This window comes from Ambystoma mexicanum, chromosome 1q (genome assembly GCF_040938575.1).
Source record: "Ambystoma mexicanum isolate Mex_15411 chromosome 1q, UKY_AmexF1_1, whole genome shotgun sequence".
Lineage (NCBI taxonomy): Eukaryota > Metazoa > Chordata > Amphibia > Caudata > Ambystomatidae > Ambystoma > Ambystoma mexicanum.
In genome coordinates, this window is record NC_090922.1 from 391,325,148 (window position 1) to 391,341,716 (window position 16,569).

Sequence of the window (16,569 nt, forward strand, 5' to 3'; positions counted from 1 at the left end):
GCTGTGGGCAGCGTAACGCTCACCGTGTCCAGTTCTTTGATGCCAGCTTACTTGAAACCAAGGACCTGCAGAGAGAGAAAGAACACTACGAAACTTACCTGGAACAGTATACTGTCTTCAATTCATCACTGACTTCAGTTCCACTCACCTGAAGGTACGAACTCCATCATCTGGCACCACATGCATCCTGGAATACCATATCCTGGAAATAGGAGAAAGAAAGACAGCATTAGTAAGCGTTTACTCACGTTTCCTTCCAAATGAAGAAAGCCACACAATTCTTACCTGGGTAGTCATCTCCTGGTCAGTATCATTGCTGGAACATTACGGCGCTCGGCGAGGAACATCGCAACCTGTACAGAGAGAAAAGACACAGGTTAGCAATATAAAAGGCGAAACAGCACTGCGCTTTCGCCTACCGGCCCATGCTCATCTTCAAACTGCATGACAACTCCAAAATACCTTTCCATACCTAAAAGGAAAGAAGCAAGACATTATTCAAACTAAGAGGAACATATGAACTGCATATAGAGACTGTAAAGCAGCTAACCTACGGAGTCGCAGCAGGCCTGGATTCCCACAGGGGGGACTTGCACCAGTGAAGTAACTTGGTCACTGCTCGACCCCCACATCTATGCGCCCCTGCCACGAGGAGCAGGACGGAGAATCCACCTTCTACAATATTAAGGTAGGGATAGGGGCCCAAGGGGGAGGAAGGAGTTGAGGCCAAGGGAGGTGGGAAAACAAAGACAATCTGGTATTGAATCCAGCTCTCCTGTATTGCAGACCCATCTTTAACCAGAGGCCTTACCAAGGGACCAGGAGAGGGCTTGAGAGTGCAAATCATCCAACCAGGGCTGGGTGGCGTCCCCGTGGATACCAGGTGAGCGTAACACCTGTAGTGACTCGTCCACTGTCTTGCCGAACAGGTTGTTCCCGTCGAATGGGATGCCCAGAACCCTGGTCTGAACGTCCTGGCGGAAATCGGTCGCCTTGAGCCAGCCGCACCGACGAAGGTAAGTGCCGATTCGCATCTGCCGTAAACCAGTGTCAGCAATGTCCGTGGCCACAGTTACGGCGTGGTCCGAGGCCACCTCGCCTTCCTGTAGGATCTCCAGGGCCTCAGCCCTCTTGTCATCCGGGAGGAAGTCCAGCAGGGGAGCGATCTTAAACCACAGCTCCCTGTCTTAGCATGCCACGATCACGAGGGCATTGGCCAATTTAATAGTCGTCGCCACAGGTGAGATGACCTGCCGTCCCATGGCATCCAGTTTCTTCCCCTCGCCGTCCGGTGGGGAAGTCGACGTTGAATCCGTCGCCCCTGCCACTTTCTTCTTGGCTGCCGCGGAGATGACTGAATCCGCGGGCGGTTGAGCCCTAAGGCACATGGGGGCGGAGTCCGGGACCCGGTACTTCTTCTCGTACCGGTCTCTTAGCAGGAGCCGTGGATGGGTTCTTCAGGAGCATCAGCCCCTCGTCCCAGATGTCTTCCTCTTGGCCTCACGCTGTTGGTAGAGGAACCCTTCCTTCTGCTCCTCGGGGCAGAGCTGGAAAAGTTTGGATGCCCTAGCGATCATGGCATGGAAGGAGCCAATTTCATGGGGCGGGGAAGCCCGAGGGGGTGGTGAAGGAAGGTCCATTCCATCGTCACCACAGACGTCGTCATCATCCATCCCCATCGTCATTGTCATCTCCGTTCCAGTCTCCTCCCTCAGAACAGGGGAAGGAGATGAAGACTGATGGCCGTGAAGGCTGGAAGGGGGGGGGGGGGGGTTTCTGCTTGCTTGGTGGACTTTCAACGGTCCAGGCTCCGCTGGATAGTCCGTCGGGGGTAAGGGCAATCTTGTCCTCATCTCCGTACATAAGGCCTGAATTGCCATCAAGATCGCCCCCGAGTTGTCTTGTGGCATAGGCACCGGCTGTGATGGGAGCGACGGTTGGGGAGCAGTCTCCGTCCCCTCCACGGCTCTCAGTTCCTCGTCAGCACCGCCGTCGCTTTCTTCGTCCACCTCGTCAGGATCCCTCCCGTATGACCAGGCCTCCTCAAACTTCTTGTTCAGGATCTTTGCGACACCTGCCAGCTCCTCTTCAGAGGCTGAATCTGTGTCCACAATGGCCGGGGCCCCCTGCCTCCTCTTTTCTCACCTGGGGTTTCACAGGGGTCTCATCGATGGGCTGAAAAGAGGATTCCCTCTGCGGTGGCAGGGAAACTCTAGGCCCGGAGGTCGCCTCCACTGGGGTAGCCGCCGCAGGCTTCGCCAGGGCCGCCACGACTCCCTCAATTGAGGCCTTAACCGGGTGAATCAGGGCCTTCACGACCTTGGGCGCGCCTGAGGCCTTCACCTTGGGGGGAGGGTCACCGCCTCGCTTCCCCTCGGTTGTCTGTCGGGTTCGACCGGGGCTTCTCCCGAAGCTTACCCGGGTTCTCCGACTTACTCTTCCCCGAGGCAGAGCGTTGGCTCGAGGCTGATGGCGTCGGTGATAATGCGCCCTGCCTGGGAGCCGAGGAGCCCGCAGACTCGCAGTGCTTTGCCTTCTGTTGGGCCCCTGTCGCCAGGGCGCCCTCCAAGGTCTTAGAAGACCACTCGGACTTCTCACCTGTTGCTGGGCTCTTCCCTTCCAGCCAGTTGGTGAGGCAGATATGACGATCCTTCCTAGTCCATTCGGACATGTTCTTGCAAAACGCACAGTCCTTTTCCACGTGCGTTTTCGTGAAGGCAGTAGAGGCATCGAGAATGCTCATCCTCCTTGAAAACATTCTGTAATCCGCATCCAGGGCAGCTCCTGAAAAGCTTGGATCTGGGCGTCATGTTTCCTTTGTCCTGGGCCATGTCCACGCGGGGTAGGCCTCAAAGATCTTCCGGAATCCTCCAAGAAGAGAAACTCTACGAAAATTACACCCTTGGGGGGCATAGAAAATTCCAAAACGGGTCCCCGTTGATCGGAACTACAAACTGTGGAGCTTGAGGCTCGATTGATTGAAAAAATGAGGTTAAACTCTTTGAAAAGTCGCAAAACGCAGTAAAAGCTCGAGAGCTATAGCACGAGGACTCCCAACACTTGAACGTGCGGTAAAAATCTGAAGATGGCTGCTAGAGGAGGGGCTTTGGTAGAGGGCAGTCATTGGCTGGGGGCAGTATGACCCAGAGACCAGTGATTGGTTATTGGGAGAAAGACAGATCAGAAACGAAACTGAAATTTCTCTTTACCGAGGATTCCCAGCCCGACGACGGGGAATATTCATGAGCATGTGAATCCATGCCAGACCCCATGCTGGAGAAATACAAGACCATTGGGGTCTAAAGGGTAAAATGCACGAAATGTGTCGACAACCTAGAGGGGAAGGAAACAGGGTGCAGATATTCTTTAGGCCCAGTTCGACATCGACAATACACCCAACTGTCTAGGCAGTCCAAGCCCTAAAAAGAGAGGAGCCTTGTGCTCAATAGTACATGCAATGCAAACGCACGCGGTTGTTCCAATGGGCAGAATAGGGGGTCTAGCAGCTCGGGAAGGTGGATGAGGCGATGCAGAACAAGTTCCCAGGATTCAAGAAGGACCTCCACTTGAAGGCAGAGGCAGTTCGGGATGAGTCGCTATTTCGCAATAGCAGTGGAAAGGGGTGGGGCCCTCAGGGGCCACTTCTGCATAAAAATGGACCGTTGCGCTAGGGGCCACTGGTTGAGGTATGGAGTACTCACCGGTCCCCAACACAAGCGGACCCAAACTTCGCCAGTTCAGTCCACTTTGCTTGCAGGTTCGAATGCAGCAAAATAGGACGTCTCGGCACCTTTCAGTTCCTGAGATACAGTGATTATTCCCAAACGGGACAGTGGCAATTTCTCCACTCCTGGTGGATGAAATCGACCCAGTGTCGCTGCAGCAGACTTCAGGGGCAAGAGGGTCACAAATGCAGCAGACTTGCAAAGGACGTTGCCGCGCCAGGGCAATACAGTAACCGTGTTTACTCCGGTCCTGGCGCACTCATCTCACTTCAGACCTAGGAACACCAAGTGTACGAAATTCAGTGCGAGGGTGCCGGGACACAGAGCTAGTAGTATACAACGTTTCGAGGGCCTCCTCGAAATGGCAGCGGTGACCGAGCAAAGCAACTGGGTAAGCTGGTCAGTCCACTGGTTGGCCCTGGGAGATTTCCGAGAAAGCTTACTTGCAGGGTTTGAAGAAGGTGCCGAGAATAGTTGGTCCCACTATTCAAATGGGTCGAAGCGTCTTCGCAGACCTAGGACGACCAGATTCAGAGGGGTCCCACGGGACGACAGCAGGCTCAGGGTGCCAAGCCTTCCAGCGGGTCACCAGCAGTTCCTCGACTCAGCTTCGTAGTTGCAGGATACTTGCATCCTATCCTTTGCTCAGTGAGAACTCAGGAGATCGACCCGGTAGTGGTGTTTTCAGCCTCCTCTTATCCAAAGTTCCCTTCGCTCCAAAACGGAGAGGACCCAATGGTAGATCTGCTCACAAACACACACACACACACACACACACACACACACACACACACATCATACGTAGACCAATCACGGACCACGGTGGTCCCAGTCATTCATGGCACTCCAGACTCTCTGGCACCCAGGATGTGTATTGGACCCAGACGTTCCAGCCCACATCCTGGAGGCACACACACACACAAGGCATGCAGAAGCCCGCAAAAGCATTGGGATTCGCTGGAAAGTACATGACCAAATAATGACTGACTCAGTTCGACTCAACCTGGGGAAGGTGAAGGGGCAAGATGGCCAAAGGACAGGACAAAGAACCTTGTGGGATGGCCATTTTGGAGCCAGGCCACCTATTCATGCCAAACGCGGTTAACATGGCAGGAAAGTGTTAAAAAAAAATGCAAAGATAGCTGCCACCAGTCCTGTCCATGACACATCTGCACAGTTCATAAAACGTCCAGCGAGAGTTTCTAGGGCCCTAGGAAATGACTATAGACCCAAGTGTGCGGTATGGTAAGCTACAGTGCACACTTGTTACATGTTGCACAAAAGTTGCAACACAGTAAAATGACAGGTCCGCCAGTACTGACCGTCTTAAGGGCATGTCAGTTTCCCCATAAAAAGTGAGCGAAAGCCTAGAGGAGTGCAGCTGAAGACTGCTTCTCTGGCAAAGTCAGTCAATGGTGTCTAAACAGCAGCAAAAAGTTTGGGGGTTGACACATTGAGGGAAAATTACATACAATTATGAAATCTTTCCTAACATCCATAAAACGTATTCTTTTCAACCTAGAGATTCAGTTCTATGCCCTTTTCCCACTTTTTGAAGGCTGCACAATAAAAAATATACCTTTTCATTTCAGTCGAATTTTGTACAGCATGCAAAAAAGCAGGAAAAGCAGATTTCTTGTAAAATTCAGGGGGGGTTTAACCCCCTAAACCCCTTCCCTTCGTAGTACCCCACTCCCAATCAAACAGTTTAATTCCCCCCCCCCTTCTTTTACAGGCACACACACTGGCCTCCACACACCCATCAGCTCCTGCGCGCACTCGTGTGCGTCGCAGGGGCTGACATTCCAATTTAGAAAGAACGCTCTGTGCAGTCACAGAGCGGTCTTTCGAAATCAGCCTTTTTTATAATCGTGTTAAAAACAATTAATTCACTTCACTTAGCACCAAGAGATTCAGATACAAAAACGGAGCCTAAACAGGATATCTTTAGATTGCAAATGTATCAAATTATCGATATTAATCATATTTCTTCAAATTCATGCTGCATGTTCCTGCATTAATTAGGGTCATGGGAAGCCGGAACCCCCATTTCACTGATGTATCAAGCTGCGATGAGGAGCTATAGAATACACAGGATTGTACCCTCACAACTGTGTAGTGTGCAGGCTCCACCCTCATGTTCAGAAATGATTAACCTATACGAATTAAGTGGCATCATTCCTGGAAGGATCAGCCTCAGACAGACCAGTGGGATTTCACCAGTCAAAATTGTGTAGGGTCACAATGACCGTGTGAGAATATTTCCCATAATATAAGTAGAAACTAGAGATGAGGGGAGCTAGGATTTTGAAGGCTGCAGGTGCCAAATGGATAAATGTGGAACTTGAATGATCTCTGGAGATGAAAGGAGATTTATCCATTAGGAAAGCAAGCAGATTTACCCGAGGCAGACCTGGTTTCCCAATTGAGGGAAAGGCCAGCAGGGGCCTAGCAACAGAAACCACAAGTGCCCATGCTGGCTCCAAGCATTAAAGAATTATTTAAAAGGGAGCATGAACATTCCCCAATGTATTTAGATACAGGACCTCTAGAAACCTTTGTGATAATCCCAGTGGTGGGTGGACTGGAGACGCAATTGCTGGGCAGGGGTCTGGGAGGCATATGGGGTGGGGGTGGGGTAAGGACTAATTCCAAATCTGATATTTTAGCGTGAAATGCAACATTGCTTACTCACTATATTTAAAGCAAAGTGAAATCTGACTTATTGTAGAACACATGCATGTTCTTGCTCTTGTGGCTGAGAAACTATCACCAACAGAACAGAACTTTGTAGCCAGTTAGTGTGAATTATACCCTTGCAACACAGAGCAGGATCACATCTAAAATAAACACGCATTTTGCCCTTCTGTGTGCAGTGTTAAACAGAACATGTCTCAGCAGAGTGCAGCATTTTATACATTATAGACCACTAAATCTTGCAGTTTATCCCCAGGTGTAATCAACAACCAAAGCTATGAACCGATGCGCATGCTTCTTACCCGACAGAATTTATAAGCCACCTAGAAAGTCTTTCAAAAAAAGGTAGCAGGCGCTCCTCTCCAGAAAGAACATGGCATGATAACCTGTTCTGAGATGATAGATGCAGCACACACTTTTTGCTCACTGTACCTTTCACAGATGGGAAATACCATTTGCATATCAGTCTTTGTCCCGCCCACATGGGCAGTCCAGCACCAAAATGCTATGGCAATTCCTCTCTGAACAAGAGTACCAAAAGCAACCCCATACACGCGTTTCAGCCTTGTTGGGCCTCATCAGTGAGGTGAAGCTTTGTCTCTGAGCACAGTGAGCAGGGAGTCCACGTCTGGTTGCCCCCAGGTAACTCAAGGTGACCAACCCAAAGTTCCTTTCAAATATTTCAAAAAAGGTAGCAGGCACTTCTCTCCAGAAAGAACATGGCATGATAACCTGTTCTGAGATGAGAGTTTGCAGCACACGGCTTTTGCTCACTGTACCTTTCACAAATGGGAAATAATTTGCATATCAGTCTTTGTCCCACCCACATTGATGTCATTGGGGCAACGGGATCGGCGGGGTAGATGAAGGACAGGGGTTGAGGTTGGTGTTTAAGGTTGCCATCCTGTCAAATGCAGTGTCGCAGAAATGTAGCGAGACAGCGTTGCTGAGAGTTTTCGTGGGGGTGGTTTGGGCAGAGGTGCAAGTAGGTTTCACAAATTCTGAGATGATCTTCTGGAGTTATTTGCTGCTTCTGCTGCCACAGTTCAGAATGTGTGTATTGTAATAGGCCTTTTCAGATCTCGGATTTGTAATTCTGGTGATGGAGGGCGAACATAGATCTGCTGAGATCGGTTTTAGATGCTCACCATTTGCTCTCAAGTGAGTTATTTTGACTTTCGAAAGACTTCAGGTGGGGCGTGAACAATTTGGGAGACGGTCCTTTGCGTGAGGCTGCAGGGCAGGAGGGGTGAGAGGAATTGGTGAATCTTTAAGCCAGGAGTCAAAGGATTTGATGGTTAAAGGCCTACCACAGGTCAGCATCGCTGGGGGGGGGGGGGGGGGAAAACAGAGTACCTAGACTTTGTTACAGCTTTTTTTTTAAATCAAAAGTGGGGCAAGAGGGTGCTGTGGGAGGAGGGGCTGGTGTGTGGATAGAGAAAGGGATGGCAGAATGGTCAGTCCAGATAAGCGATTTGGGACTGGATGTAGAGACGAGGTCATGGGAGCTGAAGATCGCATCCAGGGTGTGACCACCTGAGTGAGTTGGACCAGTAGTACGTCGGGTGAGGTTGAAGGGTGAACTCCCTTTCATCGCAATCTAATAAAATCTCAATGACTTTTCCTGATCACTGTGCTGAGAGAGACAAAGCTTCACCTCACTGATGAGGCCCAACAAGGCTGAAACACGTGTATGGGGTTGCTTTTGGTACTCTTGTTCAGAGAGGAATTGCCATAGCATTTCGGTGCTGGACTGCCCATGTGGGCGGGACAAAGACTGATATGCAAATGGATATTTCCCATCTGCGAAAGGTACAGTGAGCAAAAAGCGTGTGCTGCAAACTCATCTCAGAACAGGTTATCATGCCATGTTCTTTCTGGAGAGGAGCGCCAGCTACCTCTTTTGAAATATTTGAAATGAACTTGCGGTTGGTCACCCTGAGTTACCTGGGGGCAACCAGACGTGGACTCCCTGCTCACTGTGCTCAGAGAGACAAAGCTTCACCTCACTGATGAGGCCCAAAACAGACTGAAACACGTGTATGGGGTTGCTTTTGGTACTCTTGTTCAGAGAGGAATTGCCATAGCATTTCGACTCTTTCCAACCCATCTCGAAGGACGAGTTCCTAGGACTATTATCCAGCAGCAGACCCTCCGGATTTCCCCCTCCCCCCCTGAATCCTGCCCCGCCTCTCTTCTGAAAGAAATATTCTCTACTTGCGCAGGAGAACATGCAAGGTCCATACTAAACGACTTCCTCACCTCTGGCACCTTTCCAGAAGCCTTTAAAATAGCGCATCTCAAACTGCTTCTAAAAAGGCATCCCTCGACCCTAAGAATTACAGACCGATCAACATCAGATTTCTCGCAAAACTCATTGACCGGGCTGCATACTCCCAGCTCAACTGCTTTGTAGAATCCAACAAATTACTCGAATCAGGCTTCAGACCACGCCATGGAACAGAAACCACTTTGATCTCGATCTGGGATGATTTCAAGGTCACGGCAGACTGAGGGTTGCACAGCGCCGATTCTCCTTGATCTGTCAGCAGCCTTTGACACGGTTAACCACTCAATCCTCCTTGACCACCTCGACTCCCTAGGAATCTGTGGCTCGGCACTCAAATGGATTGCCTCCTTCCTCAGCAACAGGAAACAATCGCCTTCCTCTCCCCTTTGGTCTCAAATGCCCGCGCTGTGAACACTGGAGTACCCAAAGGCGTCTGCCTCTCTGCCCTCCTTTTCAACCTCCATACCAGGAATCATCCACATGCGCATCCTCTCCTCCTGTTACAACTACGCACAAACTATCCTAAAAATTACCCAAACGAACACCAACCCACATCCCGACCTTGATGCTTGCCTCTGATATTGACCGATGGATGACAAAAAAAAAAAAAAAAGAAAAAACCCCTCCTTCTGAACCCAGACAAAACTGAAAACATGGTGTGCTGCAATACAGACCTTCTCCTGCAACCACTCTTGTCACACGTCCCCTCGTTCCAACATAGTCATAAACCTGCACTATGGACTCAGGCCCAACCCGCTCCCGTCAGATCAATAATGTATCAAAATCCTGTCACTACCACCTCAAACTCCTTAGATGCATTTTCCCTTAGCTCACCTATCTCAACAGGCTCGCCACTGTTATGTCTATTGTGTCAAGACTGGACTATGCCAACTCCTTTTACCTGGGAGCACCGGCATACCAGCCAAAATGCTGCCGGCAAACTCCTCGCCCTGGCACACAGCGACCACATCTCTCCTACTCTCCACTGCCTAATTGTCGGACGAAGGGCCTTCTTCAAAACCCTGTGCATTACCCACGAGCAGTGCACAAGACTGACCCAACGTACCTACAAGAGAAAAAACCCCACCTCCCATCACGCACCCCAAGATCAAGCACTTCCCTCTTACTAGTGATTCCAACCTCCAATCAACTAGGCTGGGAGGATCCGCCTGCTCAACCTTGGCTCCAACTCTGTGGAACTCACTCCCCCCACACATCCGACACACCCAAGATGCCATGGCCTTCAGCAAAGCTCTAAAACGGTCTCTTTCCATAAACCCAATTAAGACCACCTAGGGCCGCTGACACCCTGCAGACAAATGTTCGAGGAGATACCAAGAAATTGCACCACTGAAAGTGACTAATAAGTCACCAAGACAAAATTAGGCACTGGTTACCAAGGATGACTACCTTATGCGTCCTAAACATGCTAGATATAGGACTGCTGACTATCTTGAGTCTACTATGCCTAGCTGCCTCCTGTGCCAGCTCCTCTGAGCGCAGCTATCGTGAAACACGTAAATGTATTCCGGAACATTGGGCTCGTAAGTATAAAACGTCCACTCACCTCTATCACTATGCTCACTCTACTCCACATACACAATAGAACACAGCTACACCCCTCGATCAATTTCGACTAGCTGCTCACATACAAACAATACTCCATGAACACCTCAACATCCTGCTAGAACGCAGCTATACCCCACGTAAAATCGGCGTAGCTGCACACATGAGCGTCCTACACAGGCCCAACGCCGCCAGAATTCAGTCTCGGAGACCAACCTCCAGACTGTACACATTCAACCATCTCTCAATACCACCACACCTAATGTTAGGATGCCGCTACTATCAGGCAATCGCATCTGCTGCTCACATATTGAGTGCACCCAAGCACCCTATAATTCCATTTTCTCGACTGATTGGACTACGGTCCCTAAGGGAGTTCAACTCACAAGCGCTTTGAGGTCATACCAATTATATAGTGCAATATAAATGCCAAATAACAACATTCCCCTTCAAAAAGATTCACTCCAAATCAACAACGATCTTGCGTTCAAGCAAGAAGATACCAAATTAGATTCACCAACATCATACAAGTGAAATGGGAGATGGTTGGGCCTTCATCAAGTTATATCCTTGGGTGGATATGTAGTGTACATAAAATATTCTGTGCATTCTGAATTTATAGAAAAGCCTCCCCAAACTCCAGCTCGTAGATTTTGGTGAAACCCACAAGCTTAGTGGTCACATGTGCATTCTAGAAAACCAATTATTTCAACAAGTGGAGGGGGGAACTCGTTTAAAAAATGTGCTATACATAATTTCTATGCAGCTTTTCTCCAATAATTACTTGTTTTTGATAATGGAGAAAATAGAAGGTTTTTAATAGTCATGGATTAAATGAACATTTAAAAAAACCACAGTGACCTATAAGCAGCAGTGCAATCAAGGACTAGGTGGTTTAGAAATTAGACTGTCCATTTAGGCCTATAAATCGGATTGATTGAACGGCTGCAATGTGCACTATATCTTCGTAAGACTCGCGCACACAGGCAAATTCTTATTTCTATAAACTAGCTATCAATGCATACTTAGATTATGGGGACTTAACCAGGATCAAGTTAGAGGAACACTAAGGAATTTATTGCAATTAACAATATTTTGATTCCCAATACAATGTCACATAATTGTGAGGCAAGATTGTAGATGCACAGTTGGTGAAGAACAATTATAGCACGACATATCCAAGAACCACATTCCCATTACTCCATACTTGCCGGAAATAGTCCCTTTTGGGGACTCACAGCATGATGAGCACCATCAATTCGAAAAGGCAAGCAACGGGCATGAACAGCAGACATTCAGTACCGTTATTTCTTTGCACATGCTCCCAACCTCACTCGCCAGGCCTTTTCTGAACACAGATTTGGGGTGTGTGGGAAAGGGGGCTTCAGAGAAGGCACATTTGCATGTTAAACTGTTCAGTGCATTGAAAATTAATTCTCTCACATCTATGCACTACACACAAGGGAAGGGGGTCAACACTGCATTATTGCCTGCAGGCGCATGCATAAATCAATCTGTGCAGCCTCCTGTGCAGGGGGATGATGCAACATTTTTACACACCTGGAGCACAGAGGCCCTTTACTCACTAGTCTCGTTCCAGAGCGGATGTACCTTTTCCTAACATCCGTTTCCACAGGTTTTCCAACTTTAGTAAGAAGAGTTCCTTCCTTCCATTGCAAAGCTCACAGAACCAGTAGGAGGTCCAGACAATCCCATGACCTTCGATTTGAGGCACCAAGTCGGCCAAGGACTGGCAAATCCTTTACTAGGGTAAGCACACAAGTACCACTAAAGATAATCAAAGACAAGCCCCCATGCCTAGGCAAGTGTCCAAGTCCTCCTCACCCCGTTAAGCAGCATATTCCTTAGAGTACTAGCCTCAGCGGAGGCCTGATGACACATCAATGTGGCAATACATGGAGACTACTCCAGTCAATCCTGAAGCATGGCAGGGATACCACCTTTAAATACCTGTAGGAAAGTCCCCAAATAATGTGTTTACAGGTACCAAGAAGCTGAGTGAGGGAATCGAAGACTATATGGAGCCACCTAGGGCCGAAGCGCTCTAAAGTCCCTCCAGCTGCCCTGCGCCAGCCACCCAAATCAACCCGGTACAGAATAGCAAGTTACATGCTTCTTCTGCGGCACCATCAGATCTCTGGCTTTTCCAGAGATGGATTGTCACTGCCTCATCCCCCAGTTTTCACAAGCATGGGGTTCCAATCTGCACCATGCTCTACATATTGTAGGCTCCTAGAACTGCCAATATATCTGTGACCTGTTTCCCACTCAATCATTGCCTACAAATCCTCGATCTAGCAGCCGACAACCTTAAGTTCAGACAGCCAAGCACCCCATCTCTGCCATTTTCAAAAGTCTGATTGCTGAAACCGACATGCCAAAATTCACAGCTCTTGGACCCCACACTGATCCGCAGGGTCTACCTTTTTGGGGGATCTGTTACCAAGGCCTGTGCCACCAAGTCCACCACAGCACATCACTAAGTGGATGTGCTTCAGTAATATCCCAGCACCTTGGCAGTACCAACGCAACAGAGGACCCCATAGCCAAGTCTTCCTGAATGCATGACAGTATTGCAAGTTCTCCTTCTGAAAACTGGAGTGGTGTTGGCAGCGTTCTCTGGCAGTAGTCAGCAAAACAAAGTGAGTGCATCACTAAAGGCAGATTTTCCCAGGCTAAAATGTTATGGAGTGCCCACACTCTGCTACAAACAGGAGGCTGTGTACCAAGATCAGATCACCAGAGGTTGAAAGACTGGGCTAGGTGTCGAAGGCCACAAAGTGTATAAGAAAATAGCAAGCAGTAATGAGAGGTATAGACAGTAAGGGGCGCAGTCTCAGTGGAGTGACAAAGATGGAAACCAGATTGGTGAGGAAGGAGAAGAGCATTAGTGGAGAAATGTGAGGAGACCTGTGCGTAAACTATCTGTTCAAGAAACTTAGAAAGGGAATGCAAGAGAAATATGGTGAAAATAAGTATTAGAGAAGAATTGAAAAGATATGCGAGAGGGCGAATGAATAAGAGGTTAAATCGAGGGAATTGGGGATAGAATAAGAAGGCATAGATGTAGGGTTAGCTTTAGCAACAACTAGGGAGACATCCGAATCCATAAGAGAGTGAATTAATTATCGAGGACAGTGAGACTGAAGAGATTGTGAGGAGTGAAGAAGGGGAGGGTGAGGAGGACATAGAAGAGCAAAGAACAGAAGTCTGCAAAATATTCAGCAAAGTCAGGAGGCAGTGAGATAAAAGGGTCACATGATCAGTAAGGGGGAGACGAGATGCAATTCAGGGTATGACACAGAAGACTAGGTTGAGAGGAAAGTCCAGGAGATCAGCATCATAGCTTGATTGGGCAGTAGAAGATTAACAGATAATTGGGATTTACATTATCACTGCTCAGCCCTTCTCAAAATAAGTCGGGATGAGCTGCGGAGGGATTCATCTATGGCTGGGAAGTTCTTGAAGTAGGGAAGAATGGGCAAGAAAGTATCAAGAGTGTCCAGAAGAGATGGGGTGTATATAGATGAGGCAGCGTTAGGTGAAAGTCTCAAGCAAAGGGAGAAGAGCGTGATAACAGTAGAAAAAGATGCAGGAGAGAAAGAGCGCAGATCACGTCTCTTAAAAGATGAAACTGGTGGAAGGGAGGTTAGTACAAGCGAGAATACGAAAGAAAGTGATCAGAGAAAGGAAATGGAATAACGTAACAGAAGAAATACTGGGAAAAGTTGAAAGATCAGAGAAGAACCAGATGGAAAGGGAGTAGGAATAGTTAGCAGATGGAAGGAATACAGTAATGTAAGAGTGGAAGATTAGAGTAGGTATAAGAAAAGGTGGGGATTGAAGTCACCAAGAATAAGCATGCCTTGATATGCTGTAAGCCATGACATGCCATATTGAGACAGCATCCAGGGGAGTGTGTGTAGGCTAGGACAAACACCAAGCACATAGAACACAATACACAAAGATGGTCCCAAAGGTTTACAGAAAGCTTAGGGCCCTCCCTTTCAACAATTCAACTGGGCAAGCACTCACAAAGAAACGCGAACAATCTAACAAATAAAATCAGACAGTTTAGTCCCCTTCAGCCATTACCATCAAGTCTGCATTCAAACACTAAACTAATTGATAACAGAAGAGGCAATCTTCACGGGTTCAGAAGCATTAAGGATCATGTGCACACATGCAGCTGCCAGGATTCCTCTTTTTCGGGGCAGGCCAGGAAAAAACAGACCCATGAATGGCTTCTTCCTCACTATGCCACAAACCAAGGGCCTACACCCAAGAAGCATACCACCCTAGTTGGGGGCCACAATATAAACCTTCACAAGGCGTGAACAATTCTAAACAAATTACTCTTGAATCTCATCATACAGGGTCTCACCTTCTGCTCCCTCCCTTAATAATTCTCGTCAACCCTACCTTCATCTTATCAAATCTAGCACATATTTCCAAGCGGTGGATGAGGGTGGGTATAGTAGTACCTCCCTCATTGGGAGTGTTGTCCCAGCATTGTCATCACCCGGGAAGTTAACGAAAGGGCATGGGAGCTTAAAACCAATTCTCATCCTTCAAAACAATTCTCCCCAAAGGAGAAGGTTCAAATTAGCAACAGCAGCATAGATCCATTCCGGCTCACAAAAGGGAATTGGTTATGCACTCTGGGATTTGGAATTATGCATCCAGTAGAATCAAGCGACATCCAAACCCTGCCCTGCCCCCAATTGCAAATTCCTGAGGTTGTCAGCGGATACCAACTTTGTTAAAAAAATAAAATAAAAAAAAATCCTCCGTTCTTGGCCAAAGCGATAGCGTCAAAGCAGCCCAAGGACGGAATTCATATCTACCCCCTACCTCAACAACTGGCCCATCAGAGCCTAGTCTCCTGCTGCAGCTAGGATTTCACTTTAGAATTGCTTGGATCTTGTTCGATGGGCCTTCAGTCAATGCCAAGACGACTCCACTCCAGTGCATAAACCTTTTCAGCTCATGGCATTGGAAGGTCTGGTCTTCCTGATGCCCGCAGGATACATGAGATCCAGGCTCTTTCCACAGCAACAAGGTGCTCCCTCCCCCCTCAACCCGCTTTTCTTCCCCAAAGATCTCCCTAGATTTTAAAGATTACGCTCCAGTCATACTTCCATTAAAAATAAATCCATACACACTGGATGGTCACAGGGCACCGACATTTTACCTAGAGGGCAAGGTATGCCATGAAGTCAGAATTAGTTCTGGGTTCTTCACCATGCTACAAAAGGTGCTAAGTAGTTCTAGCACTTATCCCCCACTTCATCCCTTCTCCCTCTGCACATGCAAGTTCTGAATGCTCACAAGGCCTAGTAGGTCCACCTCTGTTCCATTTGCTTTTCTTTCCCAGGTTCCCTCCCTGTTGGCGCTTTGAAACACAATTTACTTGATGTATAAGCGTTTTGCAAATGCACACTAAATGAAATAGCCCACTAGATCATAGACTATCCTCTTCAACAGAAAGGTCTGCGTGGCCATATACTAGGCTAAGGTGGCCTTTCAGCACCAAATCCTGCTGGAAAATGTCCAAAATGGCACTATGCCATGGAAACAGTTTAGGTCCAACACCCAGGTTGGCCAGGAGGCGCTTCACATCTTTGGGTGGTTGGCGACTTAATGTGCAGTGTCTATAAAATTGTAAGCATCCTTTCACACAAAGGAGCGGCTGAGAACCTTGCAAGTACAGAGGAACTGTGACGTGGCAGAAGAGAAATTAAAAAAAGAATTTTGTAGTCCCAGCCCATAGGGCCCCTTTCCTCCATATGCCCATCTCCTCCATATGACCATCTCCATCCCAGTCTGGTCCATGCCTCCAAGAGGACCCCCTCAGACAAAATGACTGAAGGGTGGGTGCTGGGAGCAAGGTAGAATCTGGGCAAGAAGTCACTGCCACGCATGTAACTGAGGAAACTGGCTACAAGCACAGTAGTCACTAGTGTGACTACATTATTCCTTACACACCAAGTATTTGTATTTAGCATTTGGGCCTGGAACAAAGAAGAGCCCTCAGCAACATCGTGGCCGACCTTGTCTCGGAGCACAGGTTATAGCAGGTGCCAGTTGGAAAGGACCACAAGTAGGATACACCCAAGTAAGAACACATGTTTGATCCATGCTGGTTAAAACCTTTTGTGCAGTAAACCAACCATTGGCTAATCTGTATAGAACACATTCAGCTCAATTTATACCAGGAGCATAGGACTACTAGAAAGCATCCCTTCCCATGTCAAAGTCACATCACAC